The 19,328-nt window shown below is 60.6% G+C and overlaps 1 protein-coding gene across 3 annotated transcripts in view; it reads left to right on the top strand.

The window, feature by feature from the left end:
- Positions 1-3,333: 3,333 nt before the first annotated feature.
- GNB1 (G protein subunit beta 1) overlaps positions 3,334-19,328 on the top strand; it is a 56,593-nt gene continuing 40,598 nt past the window's right edge. The window contains exon 1 of one of the 3 annotated variants that reach the window (XM_053921595.1): positions 3,334-3,356. The gene's annotated coding sequence lies outside the window, so the exon portion shown is untranslated. Of the gene's footprint in view, positions 3,357-4,002; positions 4,241-19,328 lie in introns of those variants that run through there. The other 2 variants (XM_053921596.2, XM_053921594.2) reach the window with 2 other exon arrangements.

Here is a 19,328-nt window from a genome sequence, read left to right as displayed (position 1 = left end):
AGGAGCCTGTGGAATGCCATGGGTGGCTGCTGAGCTGGGGGTGGCAGGAAGGCAGGCCCAGCAGCCACTTCCCCACCAGGCAGAAAGAAAGAAGAGGAAACACTACAGGGATGTGGGGAATGGAGCCAAGTGGGAGCCTTTGCAGCCTCAGCGAACGCCTGGATCCAGCCATGCCTGACACCCATGCATCTGCACACCAGCTTATCCCCTGAGCCAGTCAGTTCCTCTTTTCCCATAAGCTGGTTTAAGATTCTGCCACTGGCTACCCTGACTCATGACTGATTCTCCAGGCTTCTGCTTGCATCCTTCTCTGTTAGAGAGGTTTGTATTCTCAACAAAGATGTCTCCCCCCGTGAACAACAATGTTGCCACCACAGGGCAGCCCCAGGGTCTGCACAGAGAGCAAATGCAGCTGTCTCCTTCAGGACTCCTGGCGAAGAAGGCAGGCTCTCCTGTGCCACGTCTCTGTCTCTGGGAAGGCAGCTGGGCTGGGAGGGCCTTTGCTGAGCGCATGGTCCCGCTGAGTGCTGCCCACCTGGGACAGCTGCCTCCAGGAGGGGCAGGAAGGGCACCTGGGCCTGCCCTAGGGTGACTGCTCCAGGTCTGGGGCAGGGGGACACGCCCCAAAGTGCAGTTGTTCACCCCTGTTTGAACCCGCCCACACCTCTCACCTGAGGCTCTCCGGTTCCCCGCTGGTGGGTCATGACCAAGGTGGGTGACCAGAGGGTGAAGAGCTCAGAGGTCAGGTCACCAGAAGCATGGCTGGGGGTCTGAAGGACAAGGAGGCAGCCACACCCTGTGGGGAGAGAGGCTGCCTCCACTGCACAGGGGAGGCGTTCACGGGCCATGACCAGCACCCTACCCAAAGTCGACCGGGATGTCTGCCTTCTTGGGGCTGCAGCAGCCTCCCGGACCCAAGGCCTAAGACCTCGCTAGCCATTCCCATCTCCTCGGGGCCTTGACCCTTCTCTCCTGGCTCCGAGGCCTCCAGCCCATCTCCCCTCAGCACCAGCACAGCTCCGCGGGCTCCCTCGCTGCCTACCATGCCAGGGGCTCTGCCCGATATTTGCTGTCCCACTGGCCAGCCCGCCTAAGCTGACCACTGGCTCTCCCCGTGCTGCCCCCGGCTGCCCCGCCCACTTCCAGGCACGGGTACACCCACGGCGCTCGGCATCTGCCCAGAGAAGGGGTGCGGAGCCTCCTCACTCTCCTGACCCCGTTAGTCACCCAGCCCGGCGTCTGGAAGCCCGAGGGAACTAATTAACGCTTCTTCTGGATTACCTACATTTGCTCCCGCTGCCTGCTGCCTCCCTTCCTTGTCTTGTCCTCTGTCCTCTGGGACTGGGAGGCGGGGTCAGGCTGCTGTCTCACTTACTGGAAGCAGTGGCAGGCTGGTCACGTGACGAAAACCAGCCTTGGCTGGGCAGGATGGGGACAGACCCTGAGGGAGCGCCCCCAGGGCTCTGAAACCCTTCCAAGCCAGGCTCGGCGCACGGCCCAGGTGGGTGCCGGCCCTGCTCACGCATAGACTGTCTGCCTGATTCGCGTTTAAAAAGACCTAGCTCTCTGCCAGACCAGTTCCTACTCAAGAACAGATGGGGTGGGAGGGCATCTAAATTATGCATTTGCACCCCCTCAGGTTTTTAGTGAAGGTCTGGCACTCTGCCGAGGCCTTGGCGACCTCCTTCACCCATGGGAAGTGGGTCTGGGTCTGGCTGGCCAGGTGCAGCTGTGGACTCGGAACCCCAGCCTGATCTCTAAGCCACTTGTCTCCAGAGTGGGGGCCTGTGGCTGGGGAATCAGACGCCTGGGTTCCTGGCTGACTGGGCATGAGCTCTGCACTATAGGCTGATTAGCGCCCCAGGGAGGCCAGGCCCTGGCAGCAGCTGGGGGACAAAAACTGCAGGGGATCTGGGCAGGGAGCTGGGGGCAGGGACAGAAGGCTCCCCACAATGATTTCAGATCCTTGAGGTCCAAAGGGCCCTAGCTGGAAGCTGGAGGCTCCTGAGAGTCACCCGAGCCCCAGGGCATGTGTCCCCAAAGCCAGAGGGCCCTGATGTCCGGGAGCCCGTTGGGGAGGAGGAGGAGGAGGGGATGCCTGGGGCCCTCCGGGGAACATCAGGGAAGGGTGAAGCCCCAGGCTGCACAGGGGACCTGGGCACAAGGACCTGGGCCCCTGCTCCTTCCCTCCTGCCTTCCCCCAAACTTTGCTCCTCACACCCCATCCATAAAAACATAAAGGATTTCAGGTCGGGGCCACAGGGCAAGTTCCAGTGAAGGCCCTGCCACACCCTGCAGACCTACAGATTAGCTGGGGTGCCAGGGCTGTCCCCAAAATCCTAGAGCAACTGGGGTGGGCAGTGGTCCAGAGTCCCTGCCCTGCAGCCCTGGCTCCCCTGGAGATGAGCCTGACTGGGATCATGGTGGGGGCAGGGGTACCCTGGGCTGGGTCTGTGAGCACTCCTGAGGCCTCAGGCCTGCAGCCTGGTGCCCGCCAAGGCCCCAGGCGGCTGAGGGTTCTGAGGTGCCCCCATGCCTGCGGACACCCCCACAGCAGCAGAGACCACCCCCCTACGGCTCCCCTTCTCCAGCTCTGCTGCTGGGTCTGCCCCCTGCTACTCCTTTCCCACCCCTTTCTCAGGAACAGGGGCAGAGAAGAGCCGAGGTGCAGAGGAGGACAGAGAGACCTGCAGGTCGGGGAGGAGGGATGGGACTGCTAGTGGTTTTAAGCAGAGGAGCTAATCAGTAGGTTCAGTCCTGGCTCAGCTGATGCACATGAATCTCCCTGCTGGGGTGTGGACCCCGGGGCAGCTCAGCCGGAGGCCAGAGTCCCTATGGGGTGAGGGGTGGGGCGTCACCCATTATGGGAGGCTGGTCACTCAGGTGTAGGTTGTGTGTGTGCCTGCACAGGTTCCCTAGCTCTGCATCGACGGGACGGTAGGCAATGACACCACAGCTGCAGTAAGCACACCCGGAGCCTGGAGTCTGGCTCCTAAACACCATTTCTCACCCTAAGGAACCAGCTGAGGTCAGGGTTGGGGCAGGGAGGGCCTGAAAGGAGCCTGGAGCACCCTGTGCCAGGAACTGAGGAAGGGCTGCAAGAACGATGGGACGTGCCGCTGGGCGGAAAGGAAGGGCCCTGAGTGGGGGGGGTCACAGGGTCCCTTGATGTTGTGGCCTGTGCAAGGGGTCAGCTGTGTCGCTGACGTGTTCTCTAGTTCCCTGGAGCCAGGCGGGGCGGGCGGGTGGGGCAGGGGGCCGTGGCAGTGAGAGGCGCTGGTTCGGGGCGGGGCAGGGCTGCCGGCCTCGCAGTGAAGAGGTGGAGGGCGGGGTGGCCTCGGAACCGGGAGGCAGAGGTGAGCTGGCACGACGGGCCGTGGCGGGGGAGGCCCCATCTGACTCACCCCACCTTCTCCCCTTTTCCCGCTTGGGGTCTTCTATCCCCAGAGGCCCCGCTGACGTCTCAGCAGCACCTGCCGGGCAGACCATCTCTGCTCCCGACACACTTTCCCGCGGTCTCACCTCCCCGCCCAAGTGGCCACCCCCACAGGACCACTGCCTGAGCCCAAACCCCCCGAGCCTCACGGGCTCCTCGGAGCGCCGGCCTTGTCCACTGCAGCGGGGCATCGGGGAGGTCGACCTCGTCCCGACCAGGCCCCGCTGGGCCCGCCGCCTTAGACGGAGGAACCGGCCAGTTCCCTGGAACCCGGAGGCCTGAGGGTCAGTCCCAGCTGGGCTCAGGCGGGGTGCGGTCTGCCTGGCCGGGAACCGAGCCAGTCCGCAGCGAGAGACCCAGGCCAGCCCCTGGGGCGCGGATGGCGGCGTCTGACAAGCTAGGCCCGAGGTGCCCCCCGAGCCGGTCCCCGAGGGCGCGGCGCCTTTAATTGGCTCTCACGCGCGGAACCGGGACAGGGAGGAAGCGCGCGTGCGCGCGCGCGCCGGAGCCCGGGCCGGGCCGTGCGTGCGCGCGGCGTGCGCGGTGACGCGGCCGTGGGGTTTCCCGAGGCTGCGGACAGGGGCCGCCGCGCCCATCGATGGCTGGAGGCGTCTGAGGGCGGACGGAGGCGGCGGCGGCGGGCGCGGGCGCGGAGTGGAGCAGCCGCCGCGGAACCGGACCGAGCCTCGCCGCGCACCTGCCGCAGCGCCCGCGGAGTGGCCGGAGCGCGACCACCTCCCGGAGCGGCGGCCGAGGCGGCCAAGGCGGTGGGGTGCGGGCGCGGCAGGGAGGACGAGCGCCGAGGTGAGCCCGGCGGCCTCGATTCCCACCCCCCCCCCCCCGGCCTCGCGGCCCCGGCCTTGCTGGTCCTACCCGGCGGCCGGACCCCCAGCACGTCTCCCGCTCCGTAGTCGCCCGCCCGGGCCGCCCTGCCCCCACCCATTGCGGGGCCGCGTCTTCCTGCCGCGCCCGGGTGGGGTCTGCGGAGCTAGGGCAGACGGGGACCCTGCGGGGGTGGGCCGGGGTCGGGGCGGAGGTTCGCGGCTCTGTGTCTCGGGGCCGGGGCCTGGGGTCCAGGTCTGGGTAGCTAGGTCTGCGGCTCGAGTTCTGGGGTTCTGAGTCCTGGCTTTTAGGTCAGGGTCTGCGTTCAGGTTCCTGGGTTGGGGTCTGGGGTTCCTATCGGCGTCTGGGGTCCTGGGTTCGGGGTCCTGGTCGGGGTTCGGGGACCTGGGCTCGAGGTCGAGGGTCCTGAGTCCTGGGTCGGTGTGCGGGGCCCTGGGTCCGGCGTGGCCTCCCCGGGGCTGTGCCCTGGGCCGGGGTCTGCGGCCCGGCCCCTCCCGCGCGCCGGGCCACCGGCCGGGCTGCGAGAACAAAGGCGGCGCGGCTGCTGCAGTGGGTGTGGGTGCCCGTTCTTTGCTCGGGAGGACGTCGTGTTTTAGGTGCTCCTTCCCTGGCGTCTCTGAAGTTCGGGTTTAGGAACGACACGATGAAGGGGGGACGATGAAATGAGGAAGCGGGGCCCGGCCGGCGCGGCCGCCGGGGTACGTTCGGGGGGATCGGAGGCAGAAGGGAAGCGCTGTGCTGGGAAGCCTAGAACAATAGCGGCTCTCCGCTGTCTTCGTTTTTACCGGGAAGTGAGCGGCGGCCCCACGGCCAGCCTTTTCTCGTTGTTTTCTCCCTCGCGCGGCGCGGGGCCTGCGCGCGGGGAGGGAGGGGGGCCCGAGGTGGGCAGGAGGAGGGCGGGGAGGTACCGGGAGGCCCCCGGGGGCAGGGCCGGACCGGGACCCCCGAGCCTCGATGAATGGCTGGGAGCCCAAGCCCCGCGACAAGATGGCGCGGCCGCCGCCGCCTTTGTCAGCGCTGCGCGCTCCCGGACCCGCGACTGCCGCGCTGGGCCTGGGGCTCTCGGGGCGTGACTCTGTGGGACCTGGGGGAGGGACCACCTGGGGGCCCGGCGTTCTCCTGCTGCCGGAGCAGGCTCCTCGGGGACCGGGGGTGCGGTGGGGGAGGGGCCGTGGTGACAATTCCTCCGGGTGGAGGCCCAGCCTTCGGCCCTGAAAATCCTTCTCCGTTTTTGCTTGCAAGCTGATGGTTGATTCAAAAGGTGTTCACAATTTATGTCCTTTAAACCACACGGTTATCTGGTAAAGGTCGTGGCCTTGTCTGCTCAGGGCCTCCTCCTGGAAGCCTTTCCCAGCCGCGAGGATGGGGGATCGGCGCACCCGGGGCCGCGGCCAGTGGCTTGTGCGTGGTTTCGTGGGAATGGGAGCCTCAGCCTGTGCTTTTGGTTTGGGCAGTGTGGTGGTTTTCTGTATTTTTCATTTTGCTATCTATCTGATAACTGACCTCAAATATTTGATCATTAAGAGTCTCATAGAACATTTATTATTAAGGAAGTATTTAGGTTATTTTTCTCGATTAGCAAGTCACTGGAAGCATAAGCTCTATGAGGAGTTCTGGGTGCTGGACAAGTCTTCAGAGCATCATCGTCCCCGAGGTCTCTGCGGGACTTCTTTGTTTCCTGGTTTGAAGCTGCGCTCTGGTTTGGAGAGGTGGAGGGCTTTTTTAAAATCTGAAATTAAGGTTTTAGTTTGAGTTCTAGTAAGACAGGATCTGTTCTGGATTATTCCGGAAGGTACATGTTGCAAAAAGAAAGCAAAAAGGCAGTTCCTTTTTTGCTTCTTTACCCGTATTGGGTTTGTGGCTGGGACTGAGTTGGTGCCACCAACAAGGAGATGGGTGGGACACCTCTGCAGGGCGGGGGCCTGGAGTGGCCCTCCGCTTCCTTTCACTTTGGACGAATGAGCCTCCAGAAGTGAGTGAAGCTGGAGGGCGATCCTGCCAGGCCCTGGCGGGGTGGGGGGGCGATTCGGGTGGCCTCTCCTTCCTGACACTCCCTTCAGGGCGCGGGGCGGGGGGGTGAGGGTGGAGGAAGGTGAAGTGAGTTTGGCGGGGGACCGGAGGCTCCCCTGCAGCTTTCCCTGCTGGGCCTGCCTGCCCCGTCCTGCTGGGCTGGCCCGAGAGCAGGGAACCGACCCGAAGGTCCAGTCCTCAGTTTTGACTCAGGATCCACACTTAAGTGAGCACGCCCACCAAGCAGGACCTGGACTCTGTACACCAGGCGTGGGGCTCACAGCAGCCCCGCCCAAGGCAGAATGCCCTGCGGCAGTTCCTTGGTAGAGATTCTCTTTGGTATCTTGAATTACTTCTGATTTTGGGGGGAGTTGGAAATAAGTTTCCTCAGATTAAATCAATCTCAAAGAGATTCAGAAGAAAGCCGAAGTCTGCAGGGTAGTATATGTGGTCTTTCAAAGGACGTCTTCAACCAGGTATTTCCCATGAAGTAGTCACTTTAATTTGTCTCTTAGTGGTTTGGTCGGGAAAGTTTTATTTCTTTAAATAGCTTTTGAGAAAGGTTTCCAGGATATCTGTAGACTTGTCTGCCATCAGTCAACTTAAGTGAAAGGCATTGATTTTATTTTAGATAAGCAGTATTGGCGTTTATTACAGTTTCTTCATCGGATTTTTTTTCTCTGCCCAAAAGATTTGGCTGTGTTGGCCTCTAAATCGGATTAAATTCTTACCGGGTCCAGACGTGGGCTTTAGCGGCCGGGCCCTGCTAATAGGTCGTCTCAATTTCATTGTCTGGGCCTGACCACATGGCACACCGTATTACTCTGAAACCCAATTTCATGTAAGTCTGGGAAGGCGTCGAACAAAGGTTTTAGGGTTTTTTTTTAACCCTGGTAAATTCTGGCCTCAGGTTTGCGTGCGGTGGTCAGAGTGTTAGAGGGGGGAAGACTAGACCGTTCGGGTGGGTGTGGGGCTTGGCGAACCTGGGGTGGGGGTAAGACAGGCCAGACTGCCGCTGAGGTCAGAGGGCACGGGTCACACGACTGTGGGGCGGTGCTGGGGGAGAGGGGCAGTCCCGGTACTGGAAGTGCCGAGTGACAGCAGGGCACACTGGCTGGCTGTCCTGCGGGAGGGACGGGGCACCACTTCTCTTCCCCCCCTTTCTTTGTTGAATGTATTGGGGTGACATTGGCTAATAAAATCACACAGGTTTCAGGTGTCCAGTTCCGTGACACATCAGCTATGGTCGCAGTGTATGTGCGTGCCCCCGCCCCTCCTTTGTACAGCCCTCAGCTGGGTCCCCCCCGTGGGCGTGGAGCTGGGGGCAGCACGTGCGTGGGGGGCTCAGGGACGGGTGGGCGATTGTCGCCCACCCACAGAGCAGCGTGTTTACTCATCTGACTTAGTGAGTTACAGTTCTGGCAAAAAGCCACTTCTACAAACCTAAGGATTTAGAAGCTCAGGTGGAGGTCCCCGAGGTGGTTCTGAGGAGGGTGCGCAGTTACCTGCAGGTCGCCCCTGCTGAAGCGGGGCTGAGGATCACCGGCGAGCGCCGTGTTGTTCGCCCGTGGGTGGCTGTGTGTTTACGTCTCCCGTGGCTCCGGCTCAGTCCTGCAGCAGCTAATTCCCAGCAAGGACTGTCACAGCCTCTACAGTAGCCCCCTAAAAACATCGTCCCCGGAACCTCAGTGATTCCGGAATTCTAGGAGGGAGAGAAGTTGCCCGTTTCTGCCAGGACCCAGGGTGCCTGAGGCGGGGCCTGGGTCTCTGGCTTACCTTGCAGGTTTGGGGGTGTGTGTGACTTGTTCGTCCGCTCCCTGCTCCGTCGCCCCTCTTTCCTAGGGAGTCACTGTGTGTGCGGGCACTGAGGTCGGCACCCTGTGCCAGCTGCGGCCTTGCCTTCACTGCCACCGCGTCCTGCGGCGGGAGGGCTTCTTTCCCGCCCGCTGACGGCAGTGGAGGGCGTTGCTCCGGGGCGTGGACGCACCTTGCCGAATGGCCCCCATCTGACCTCACTTTCTCCCCATTCTTTGCTCACGTCTGTCCTTAAAAGTCTTTCTTTACCTTCCTAGGGTAGTTTTGATCCTCAAATTCATTTTGAAAACTGGTGAAATTATTTACTTTTTAGAGATTTCACCTCACCCTTTATGATGGTGAATATTTATTTCAACAAAGTTTTGGTATCTTTTTTAAACCACTCCAAGTCAGATATACTTCCGTCACCATTTACCCCCCTTTACCTTCTTCTACCTCCCCTCATCCCCCTTTCCTCTGGTCCTCAAGGTGCTGTTATATATTTTTTCTTTTTTGCTTAATCCCCTTCACCTGCCCCCCCCCCGCCCCCGCCCCTCCCCTCTGTCAGCCTGTTCTCCCGTGTCTGTGAGTCTCTCTCTGGTTTGTTCACCAGTTTATTTTGTTGACTAGGTTCCGCACATGAGTGGAGTCACATGGTATTTGCCTATCACTGCCTGGCTTATCTCACTGAGCACAGTGCTCTCCAGGTCCATCCATGCTGTTGCAAAGGTGGGAGCTCCTTTTTTAGGGCTACGTAGTATTCCATCGCGTGAACACACTGCAGCTTCTTCATCCACTCATCTACTGATGGGGACTTGGGCTGCTTCCAGATCTTGGCAATTGTACTTTTTTTTGCTTTTTTATTGCATTTCTTGATTCACCAAGAGACGGTGGGGGAGTGACAAGAAAACGAAGTATTTTCATGTATTCTCATACAGACTGCAGCTGAAACTTGTGTAAAGAAAGCCTCTCAGCGCACTCTCTGCAGGCGCTGAGACCCTGAGTGGCGGTAGAAGGGCGTCGCCCAGGGATGTACGGAGGTGTGGCCTCACGGGGAGCCAACGAGCAGGCGGGGGTGTGGGCAGCCACCTGTTCTAGTTCAGCAACGACTTCCCGGGAAGAGAGTTAAGCCGAGACCTGCACGTCGTCTGGTGCAGCCCGTCTGGTAGGCAGGTGGGGCTGTCGGGGAGGAAGGGCTGTCCCAGGCCAAGTGACCACTTGGCGGCCTTCGCCTGCTGTCTCACCAGCACGCAGAGCAGTGCTGGTGCGTGGCGGGTAGGCGCTCGGTGACAGTCTGTCACTGGAGGCGAGCAGGGCTGCGCCCCAGGGGTGCACGGCCTGAAGGGCTGGAGCGGTGGGAGAGGGACGTCCAGAGGACCGAGCCTCCCTGCAGACTGCACTTGGGCCTGAGGGCTCGTGAAGCCTGACGGGGGTTTGGGGAGCAGAGTGACCTGGTTGGGACCCTCACGTGGAACTTGAGCTTGGACCATGCTCAGAGCAGGGAGGAAGCCTGGGGGGCAGACTCCCCCTGGGGTGCTGGTGTGGTGAGGACAGGGTCTGGGTGGGTGGGTGGCAACGCTGGTGACCAAGAGGCCTGAGTTGGAGCGGAGGGCAGGGAGGGGGTGTTGGCCACAGGTGCCTGTCCTGGGCGGCTGCGCGGCTGCTTTGCATTCGGTGCAGAGATGAATGTTCACTCGTTCCGGGTTGGAGGGCTCGAAGGGGCGGTCCCATGTGGTGCATCGGTCCTCACATGTCCCCCACCGGCCCCTGCAGGCCGAGCTCCTCAGAGGACCGTGTGGACAGATAGCGAGCGCCTCGCGGGGTGTCAGTCTGCACTGCCTGCCCTGCTGCCTCCCAGCCCTCAGCTCTGCTGCACAAGCACAGGCCCTTGGCTTCATTCGCACCGTGTTCCCTGGCCCTGAAAGAGGACGCACAGGAGGGAGCGGTGGGGTCACTGACTGCGTGGGATGTGGCACTCTGTAGGAGCGGCCTGGCAGGGCCATGGTCCTGGAGTTGTCTGTGTTTAGGGGGTGACTGAAGTCTTGGGAGTAACTGCCATTTAGAGCAGGAAGTCTCAAAGTGTGACCTGTGCACCTCTGGGGGTTGCTGGGGACCCCCCGCCCCCCACCCTGGGGGTCCAGGAGGTCAGAGCTCCTTGCAGAGCACAATCTGGAGCCTGCTGTCGTGGCGAGTGTGCACTGGGGGCCAGAGTGCTGACCTTCGGGCCTCGGTCAGACCGGCCATAGCAGCACCCTCACGGACTGTGGTCAAAAGTCCAGTTTCCTGCAGCGTCAGTCCAGGGTGGGTGGCATGGATGGCGACCCTGAGCCCCATCTTTGTCCTTGCGTCTGACCAGGTGGGGAGTGGGCACACAGCTGTTCCCGGCTCCACCCTGTGACTTAGGGTGGAGAGGACAGCCGATACATGATGGCTGTGCAGACGGGGGTTGGCAGCAGGCACTTGCTTGGGAACGGAGGAGCCAAGCAGCCCTTGAAGAGGAAGGGCTGGCGTGACGTTGGAGGGGCGGATGTTGCCTTCACATGGGGATGGGAGTCCCGGGCTTGGCCGCTGTCTGGGTCTTCAGGGCTTCTTGTGAGACAGGTGGGGACGCCAGCAGAGAGCTTCTCTGTGGCATCAGCTGTGAAGTGTGTCAGCGTTCGGAAGGTCCACCCAGGTCAGGAGCTGGTACTCTCCAAATGGCCTGTGTGGCACTGCCGCTCCCACGCGGGTCCGCGGCTGGCCGGAGCCAGGGGTTCGCTGACAGGGACGAAGAGTTGGCAGTGCTGTGGATCGGCCCGGAGAGACTTGCCCCTTGTGCGGTCTGCCGTGGCGTCAGAGGAGACTGCGCGCCCTCATCGGAAGACGCTGTGAGAACACACCTGCCGCCCCCACCTCCCGTCTGTGTGAGGCTGAGCCCTCCGCCTGTCGTGTGGCCGAAGCCCGATGGCTGAAGCGGCGCTTAGTTGCCTTTAACTTCGTTGAAGCAGTTTTGTTAGATTGTATTGTGACAGCTGTCATAGAGTGCATTTTTAAAGGACTTACAAAGTTGGTGTTTTGTGCAGCCATTTTAATATGGAAGGTGGAAGAAGATTACACAACGTTTTTGGTGTATTATGCTTTATTATTCCAAGAAAGGTAAAAACGCAGCTGAAATGTAAAAAAAGATTTGTGCAGCGTGTGGAGCAGGTGCTGTGAGTGACCGCACGTGTCAGAGTGGTGTGCGAAGTGTCTTGGTCCTGCTGACATTTTGGCCAAACGGTTCTCTGCGGTGGGGCTGCCTTTCGCATTGGAAAGTGCTGAGCAACAGGCCCAGCCTCTGCTCCCTGGAAGCCAATGCGGGAGACGGCCGACAGACTCACAACACCCAGATCAACAAAGTTACTGGAGAGAATGAAACATGTCTTTTATTTCACGGAAAAAACGTAATGGCCTTTTGGGCCCACCCAGTACTTAAGCCAAAACAAGTGACCAGGAGGGGTGCCTCCAAAGGCGGGGGTGGGGCCCGGCTCTCCGCTGAGGCCTGGTCAGCGCACGCTCATGCGGGACGTGCTGACGTCGGAGCGCGCTGATGCTGGGCATGCTGCCGCTCTCCTCGCCGTTTGTAAAGTTGTCATTTATGGTGACACGAGGTAGGCTTGCTGGACAACTGTAGACCGTCTTATTTCTAATGCGGTGGCATCCAGAGACAGGGCCTCGTAAACAGAAGGCCCCGGATCCCCGGCCACGGAGGAGGTGAGGCCCGAGACCAGGCCACCTGAGCAGCACAGTTTGAGCGCAGTGGGGTGGGGACGCCAGCCTGGGCATCTCACGACCTTGGCCCCGGGAGCCTGCAGAGACCAGAGAGGTCCTCGGCAGGGGACAGCGCCTGTTGTGGTGTGCGTCCTTCCTCTCCCCCTTTGCCCTTTCCTGGGGAGAGCAACCCAGAGGGTCTCTAAAGGTTGAAGACCTGTTGGGGTAGCGTGAGAAGGGGCCTTGGGACAGCCCTGGGGTAGCACTGAAGGATGGCGAGTGTGATCGGAAGTTGGACAAACACCGGAGCCGCAGGTCAGAGCCTGCAGACATAGGGGAGGGAACGCTGATGGAGGTGGACTGAGGAGTTGGTGGTCAGGGCCTTCAGGGCCACCTGTCCGCAGTGGGATGTGGGCCTGTTGGGAGGGGGTGGGTGTTCTGTTGTGCCTCGCTGTCACACAGGGCAGCTGGAGTTTTGTCAGGGGCTCAGAGGAAGGAGCCTGTGAGGAGGGGAAGAGGGATAGTCGGTGAAATGCTCCTCCAGGGCCTGGCGGGACCAGTGAGCAGCTGGTCACAGCAGGAGGCAGCAGCCCTGCCCTGGGGGACAGTGTCATCTCAGAAGGTGGCACCGCGGTGCTGGGACGGGCTGTGGGGCCAGCTCACAACGGAGGTGAGTGGATAAGTCAGGCAGGTGTAGAGAGGACCCGACGCAGGACTGTGCCACGGGAGGTCAGGCAGTCGAGGTTGGGGACGGGTGCTGCCCCCGGGCACAGGCTTGCAGGGCTGCCTGGAGAGGACCTCAAAGTTTCCCCGTGGGAGTGCGCTCGTCCACAGCTGGGCCCTCCAGCCCTGTACCCGGCATTCCCTTGGTGTCCCATGAACTTGCAGAGGGGCCTGTCGGTCCCAACACCGTTCGCCCATCGGCACATGCCTGTTTTGCCAGGCCCAGTGGTGAGAACGTCGGTGATGGCCTTGTGGTCCGCACCTCAGCTCTGACCCTAACCAGCCCCACTTCCCAGGTGGTGAAACCGACAGGTAGGCCAGGTCATCAGCCAGGGCCACAGCGAGGAGTCCAGGAACCATGTTTGAACTTCAGGGCCTGTGCTCACAGTTGTGGTGCTGCAGCCTTTCTGGCTGGAGCGCGCTCCCCTTCCTTCCCCTCCGTCTCCGGAGACTGTGTGTCTGCCTCTGCCGCGCCTCCTCTCGTTAGGAGGCCTCTTCCACACCAGGACGGTTTGGCGACCATCCCGTTCGTCCTTCTCCCTCAGGATCTCCTCTCCTGCCTGCAGACAGGCCCCAGTCTCGGTATCTTTTCCCCCCTCCATTCTTACTTTTCTCTCTTTAAAACTGAGCTCCCTGGACAGGTGCTCTGTGTTTACTGCCTCAGTTCCACCAACTGTCTCCTTCTCATTCTTCGGGGACCTTGTCCCTTGTCCCCCTAAGCCACCAGTGTTCTATAAAGGTGTCCTCTTCAGTGAATGTTTTATTGTCTCAGTTTCTATCTTTAACTTTTACATTTTATTTTTTTTTAAGATTTTATATTTTTAGAGCGGGTAAGGAAGAAAGAGGAAGAGAAACATCCATGCGTGGTTGCCTCTTGTGCGCCCCCGACTGGGGACCCGGCCCACAACCCAGGCGGTGTGCCCTGACGCGGAATCGAACTGGTGGCCCTTTGGATCACAGGCTGCTGCTCGATCCACGGAGCCCCACCAGCCAGGGCTGAAAGTTATAATGGGAACAGTGTGGAGGTAGAGCTAAAACCTGCCAGGTTTATAGAGAGCAGAGAAAATGAAAATACGTGGATTGGGAGACTTGGGCATTTTAGTGATGAAATCGCACGATGTGTTGCAGGAAGGTGGGAATGTAGAGGTGAGGGAAGGAGCCGCGTGAGATGGCGGCGTGTCCTTCAGGCTTCGTGCCACTCGTGGTGTGCGGAGATTCCCCCCCTCCCCCGCACTAGGGGTCGCGCTGTATTCGCAGCTTCCTGCTCTAGCTCTTCTACTGTGTCCCACGCAGTGTGCGTCTCTGAGCGCCGCTCGTCCTCTACGTCGCTGGCGGGCACGCTGTGGGGGGGGGGGTTGGCCCCGCCCCCAGGCCATGGTTCCGGTTCCGCCTGGAGGCCTCCACCCAAATGCCTGCTGGGTCACCACACCTGGTCCCGCCTCTGGCCGCTTCCCCTGGCCCGCTGCCCCTGGCCCGCTCCCGCCTGCTTCCCAGGGCTGTCCTGCTGGCCTGTGGGGGAGCAGCCTCAACAGCAGGAACCCGTCTGCCAGGCTGGAGGCGGGGGGGTCCAAGTCGGGTGTAGGTAGGGCCACTGCCTTGGCAGCATCACAGGGCCTCCCCATGGCTCTCCCGAGGGCACCTGGCGTCGGATGGGACCGCCGTCACCCCGCACAACCTCATGCTAAGGTAATTGATTACAGCTGCGAAGAAGGTCGCGTTCACACCCTCCCGGGGGCAGGAGTCCTCGAGGGACACTATTGAAGCCACTGCAGTCCCCAGAGCTTCATGCCGGCCCTGCGCTTGTGTTCCTGGCGCGGTCTCCCTGGCCCTTCCCGCCTGTACCCAAGCCTGACAAAGACGGGCTCAGCTGCACGTTGAAGGGACCCCGACTTCTCCTGGAACCGAAGTTTAGGCACACAGCTGGGTGCTCCAGGTTGCTGTGGAATGGCGTGGGGGGGGGGCGTGTGGAGATCCCCTTGGAGTCTCTGTGCTCTGGTTCCCGCCCTCCGCGTCCCTGGTGCCTCTGCCTCCCATAGAAGGAAGAGAGCTCCCTAAAGCGGCTGCTTTTCCTGGATTGCATCTGCTGCCTCTCGGATTGACCTCAGTGGACCAGCCCCTCCCTGAAACGCTCTCCCTGCATTCCTGGGTCCCCTGCCTGCCAGCTGCCCTGGGTCTCCCTGCGGAGCTCTGCTGGCTTTCCCGCTGGGACTCTTGGGCGCGAGGCCCCCCAGTCCGGCCTGTGTGCAGGGCCGCGTGCCTCAGCCTTTCCGACTGGCGGTCCCTTCTCCGGCCGTCCACCTGATGTCTCCATTCCTTCTGCTGTTTTCACCAGTGAGCCTTTCTTTTATAAGTATCTTTTTTAAAAAGAGTTTTTAATTTGTTGACTTGAGGGGGAGAGGAAGGGAGGGGAAGCGAGGAGCATCACCTTGTTGCTGCAGTCACCCCTGCACTCTTCCCTTGCTTCCTGTCTGTGCCCTGACCGGACGTCACGCCCACAACCGTGGGGCATGGGGTCGGCGCTGTAACTCACTGAGCTCTCCGGCCCGGGCTGCCGTGGAGTCTTTAACCCTTTAGATCTCAGCTTGAATGTTCCCTCCTCATAGAGGCTTTTCTAGTCATCACCCTGCCCTTGACTACGTTGATCTGCAGGTCACTGATTTGGGGGCGTTCACCTCAAGTGGGAGCTGGCAGGCTGTGAGGCCGCGGCTCTGGCACACCGGGGGCCATTCGTGTGGGCAGGGTTAGTTCTCCAACCTGAGCGAGTCAGACCCCAGAAAGTGTCCGCCCGTTCATCAGGAAGCCCCGGACTGGGCAGAGGAAGGGCAAGCGAAGCTCGGCAGAAGGAGGAACTGAGTTCCCGGGAGTTTCCCTGAGAGGGGCCAGGAGGGTTGTTGGCTGAGCTCACGCAGCCACTGACGGGGTGTGGGGGTGGCGGCTGTAGACCCAGAGGTGAGAGGGGAAAGGGGACGCCTTCCTGGGAATCAACAGAATCCTGGTGCCCATCACCGAGTGGCAGGCATGTAAAAGGTGCTCGTGAACCAGGAAGTGCCGTCATGCCCTCTTGGACGTTGTTAGGCCGCGGGAAGTGACCACACGGTTCCCGTCATCCACAACGGGGCCACTCAGGGAGGGCGCTGGGCTGCCCGGTGGCTGTGCCGGAGCTCCCTGCCTCTGAGCCCCCCCTGCCCCCCACTGTACGTCCGCAGTGCCGGCTCCTGAGAGTGGGCAGGTGGGCAGGGCCACGGGCCGGCCGTGCTGGACACGGCAGGGCGCCTTTCCAGGGCTCGCGTGTTGGCTCGCAGCGCTTGGGGTGTTAGTCACTTGTGTAGCAGGCCCGTCCAGGCATCGGTGCCAGTTCTGAAAAGGATCTGGTGTGTGCTGCCGTGCTCTGCGGGTGTAGAAGAGAGAACACCCCACTCCTGGCCGTGGTGGACTTCCCGATCTCAAGTGAAAAGCTGTTTCACTTTGCGTGTGATTTTCGTGTTTTAATAGATCAGCCCGTGCAGTAGAGTTGTTTACGGTGGGAACGTTTTATCATCTGCGTTATCCAGTGTGGTGGCCACTAGCCACCTGTGCTGCTGAGCGCTCGAAATGGGGCTCGTGTGACTAAGGACTGTCTTTTTAGTTTCATTAGGTTTTGATACAATTAATTTTCATTTACTTATTTTTTGTTAAAGACTTTATTTTTAGACAGAGGGGAAGGGAGAAAGAGGGAGAGGAACGTCGATGTGAGAGGGAAACATCAGTCGGTTGCCTCTAGCATGCCACCAACTGGGGACCAAACCGCAACCCGGGCACGTGCCCTGACTGGGAATCGAACAGGCGACTCCTTGGTTCACAGGCCAGCACTCAGTCCCTCGAGCCACACCAGCTAGTGCTACAGTTAATCTTTAAAAACACTTGGCTAATAACTACCAAATTGGATAGCACAGTCCTGGACTGATTAGCAGAAATGGGGAGGCATGAGAAGCTTCCGTATCAGGGGATGCGAATTGGGGAACTTAACCTCTGTTCATGGCCTCTACGGGCAGCTGCTGTGTCGCCGAGCTTAGGAACCTGTGTTGTCCTGTGTGAGTCCTGGGGTGTTTATCAAGCATGGTGAACGTCTGCTTTAAGTTTGGAAGAATGGATTGTATGTCAAGTTGGATTTTGCTGGTCAGATCTACTTTTAACTGTTTTAACTTTCTCCTTTTTTTTTTTTTTAACATGCATGGTTCCTAATCTGAGCTGAGAGCGTCTTGGTTTTGGCCAGTTTTAGCCAGTTTTGTCTTGCTGTTGTTTTTGGAGCCCACTCAGTGGCGCGGTCTGAGCGTCTGGGAGCCGGCGGGCCCTCTGCTCCTGGTGTCTGTCTGGCTCCGTGGGTGGGTGGTCGGCACAGGCACAGGGGAGGGGCGAGGTGCATGCAGGCGAGCCGCATCAGAAACCAATGAGGAGGGGAGGCAGGAACCCGCCCCAGCCTAGAACACCTCCACCTCTGGGGCCGCAGGTGCCCCTGGAGGCGCAGCGCCTCTGCTCTTGCAGTTTGTCCCCCCAGCTCCGTGCTTCAGGGGTGCAGCCAGGTGCCGGGCCTGTCAGCCCAGGGGTCCGCAGTGCCGAGGGAGGAGTGTGGATGCACGTGTGCGTCCGTGGGCTGCAGAGTGCCGCCCGACTGGCATGGCGGTCACAGTGACCGTGTGGTCACCGTCGTCAGCCGGGCAGGGCCCTCTCTGGGCCACGTCACGTTGGCTGTGCTCTCACGCAGTGGCAGGTGGGCTGGTCTGTGCTTCCCAGTGGCCTCGCCTGTGTGGCCCATCAGCCAGGGTTTCTCTGTCCCCTCCCCAGGACCTGCGCCACTGGATGATTCTACACAGGAAGTGACGAGAAGGGGCTTTTGTCCTGGTCGCTCCGTGGGGTGAGCGTCACCCTGCAAACCCAAAAGGCCGCCCCCCGACTCCCAGGCAGGGCACAGGCCTGGGCTGCAGGCCAGGTCCCCGGGGGGGGGGGGGGTACAAGGGTCAGCTGATCATTGTTTCTCTCTCTTCTCCTGCCCTTTTTCTCCCTCTAAAAATAAGTGGATATAGTCTTTTAAAAAAATCAGATGTGAGCTTTAAAAGGTTGTTTGTATTGCCCAGTGAAGACTGGGCTGGTGGGGGTGGAGATGCGATTGTTATGAGGAGGCTGAGGGTGCCCCCCCCACTGGAAAGCCACAGACAAACCTCTCCTCCCCCTCCCTCCGTGCTCTGAGGTGGGGGCCCACCCAGTGCTGACAGGCAGGGAGGGAGCGGGTTGCTCAGGGCAGACTTGGGGGTGGCGGTGTCGGCACTGAGGCCACGTCGGATGGGTGGGGCAGAGCCGCGCTTGGAACTTGGGAAGTTCAAAGTGGACCGGGAGTCCGTCCGTCTGTCCTGGGGTCCTAGGCCGCACTCGGCCTCCTGTGTGGGGAGCTGCGTGCGGTGCACAGGTGGCCGGGGGCGTGGAGAGCTCCGGTGAGGAGGGACAGAAAGCGCCTTACTTAGGTTGAAGTAGGGGCTGCAGGCGCCCAGTGCAGTGGCGGGGAGTGAATGCCAGGTGGGCGCAGACGTGGCTTCAAGAAGTTCCCTGTGGAGGCGGCAGGGGAGGGCTCAGGAGTTGGATGGTGCGGGAAGGGCCCGTGTCCCTGGTGGTCTCCGGACTCAGCCATGTGACCAGGCCCTGGGGTCTTGCTAGGTGCCGTTGGACTCAGCCTCCTGAACAAGCACCCAGGGTCTCCGTTCCCGCTGGTCCCTGGCAGCTCAGATGCCCACTGAGCCTGACTAGGCTGGGTGTCCGTCTCAGCGCCTTTCACTTCCTTCAGCCAGGTCCTCGGCAGCGCGCTCGTCTCTCCAGCCGCGCCCATGAGCGTGGGGCACGGGAGAGGCCCTGTGCATTCCCTCTGAGGTCGAACAGCAGTGTGCGTTCCTCTGAAACTCAGTTTGTTTTGCTCCGAGCAGCGGGTTGACCCTGGGAGCTTTCAGCAAACAGCACCTCCTCGTAGTGCCTGGAGCTGTCCCGTGTGTGACAGTGTCTGCCAGGGGCCCGCTGCACTCTCGGGTGGTTCGGAAGATGAGGTTACGAAAGCCGGTGTTGAGGGAGGGGAAGGTAGGGTAAAGGACAGTGATGAGGCCAGTGGGTCTTGCCCCCCACTCCTGCTCATTGTTCCTGGGTGGGGGTGCCCCTGCCCACGCATGTCCCACCTTGGGGACACCAGGAGGACAAGGACGCCCATGACGGGCGGCGGGGGTGGCACAGTGCTGGTCTGTAGTTAAGCTCTCGTCGAATAAAGGACACAGTTGCTTCGCAGTTGCTTCATGGTGACACCGTGTCTCAGTGTTGTCACAGAATCGGGGACCTTGAGTGACGCGTCTTAGGTGTCGCGTGGTCAGAAAAGACGAAGGGCAGGGCCGTGGGGGGAGCCGGCCCTGCGGGTTCACTCTGCTGCAGGCAGCCCACCCCTTTATAGGGCGGTGCCCTCCAGTGAGCCCTGACTGCAGCCTCGGGCACTGCCCCCCACCCCCAGGCTGTCAGATGCAGAAGTGACAACAGCAGCCATCTGGTGTGAATGAATCAAACTCACACCTTTTGTTTATCAGGTGGAAGAATGCGGTTTTCGGCGTGTTACAGAATTTTAGTAATTAGTTCACGTGTGCCGGGAGATGGAAAAGGTGGAAAATCGCTGCTTTATAGACAAGAACTGTAGAAAGTTTTTCTCAGTCCTTAGGCAGATAGAGACCAATGCGACTCTTAAAAAAAGATGTTATTTATTTATTTTCAGAAAGGGGAAGGGAAGGTGAGAGAG

The sequence above is a fragment of the Desmodus rotundus genome, chromosome 3 (genome assembly GCF_022682495.2).
Source record: "Desmodus rotundus isolate HL8 chromosome 3, HLdesRot8A.1, whole genome shotgun sequence".
Classification (NCBI taxonomy): Eukaryota; Metazoa; Chordata; class Mammalia; order Chiroptera; family Phyllostomidae; genus Desmodus; species Desmodus rotundus.
Note: the sequence above shows the minus strand (reverse complement) of the source record. Positions and strands in the feature narration are given on the sequence as shown.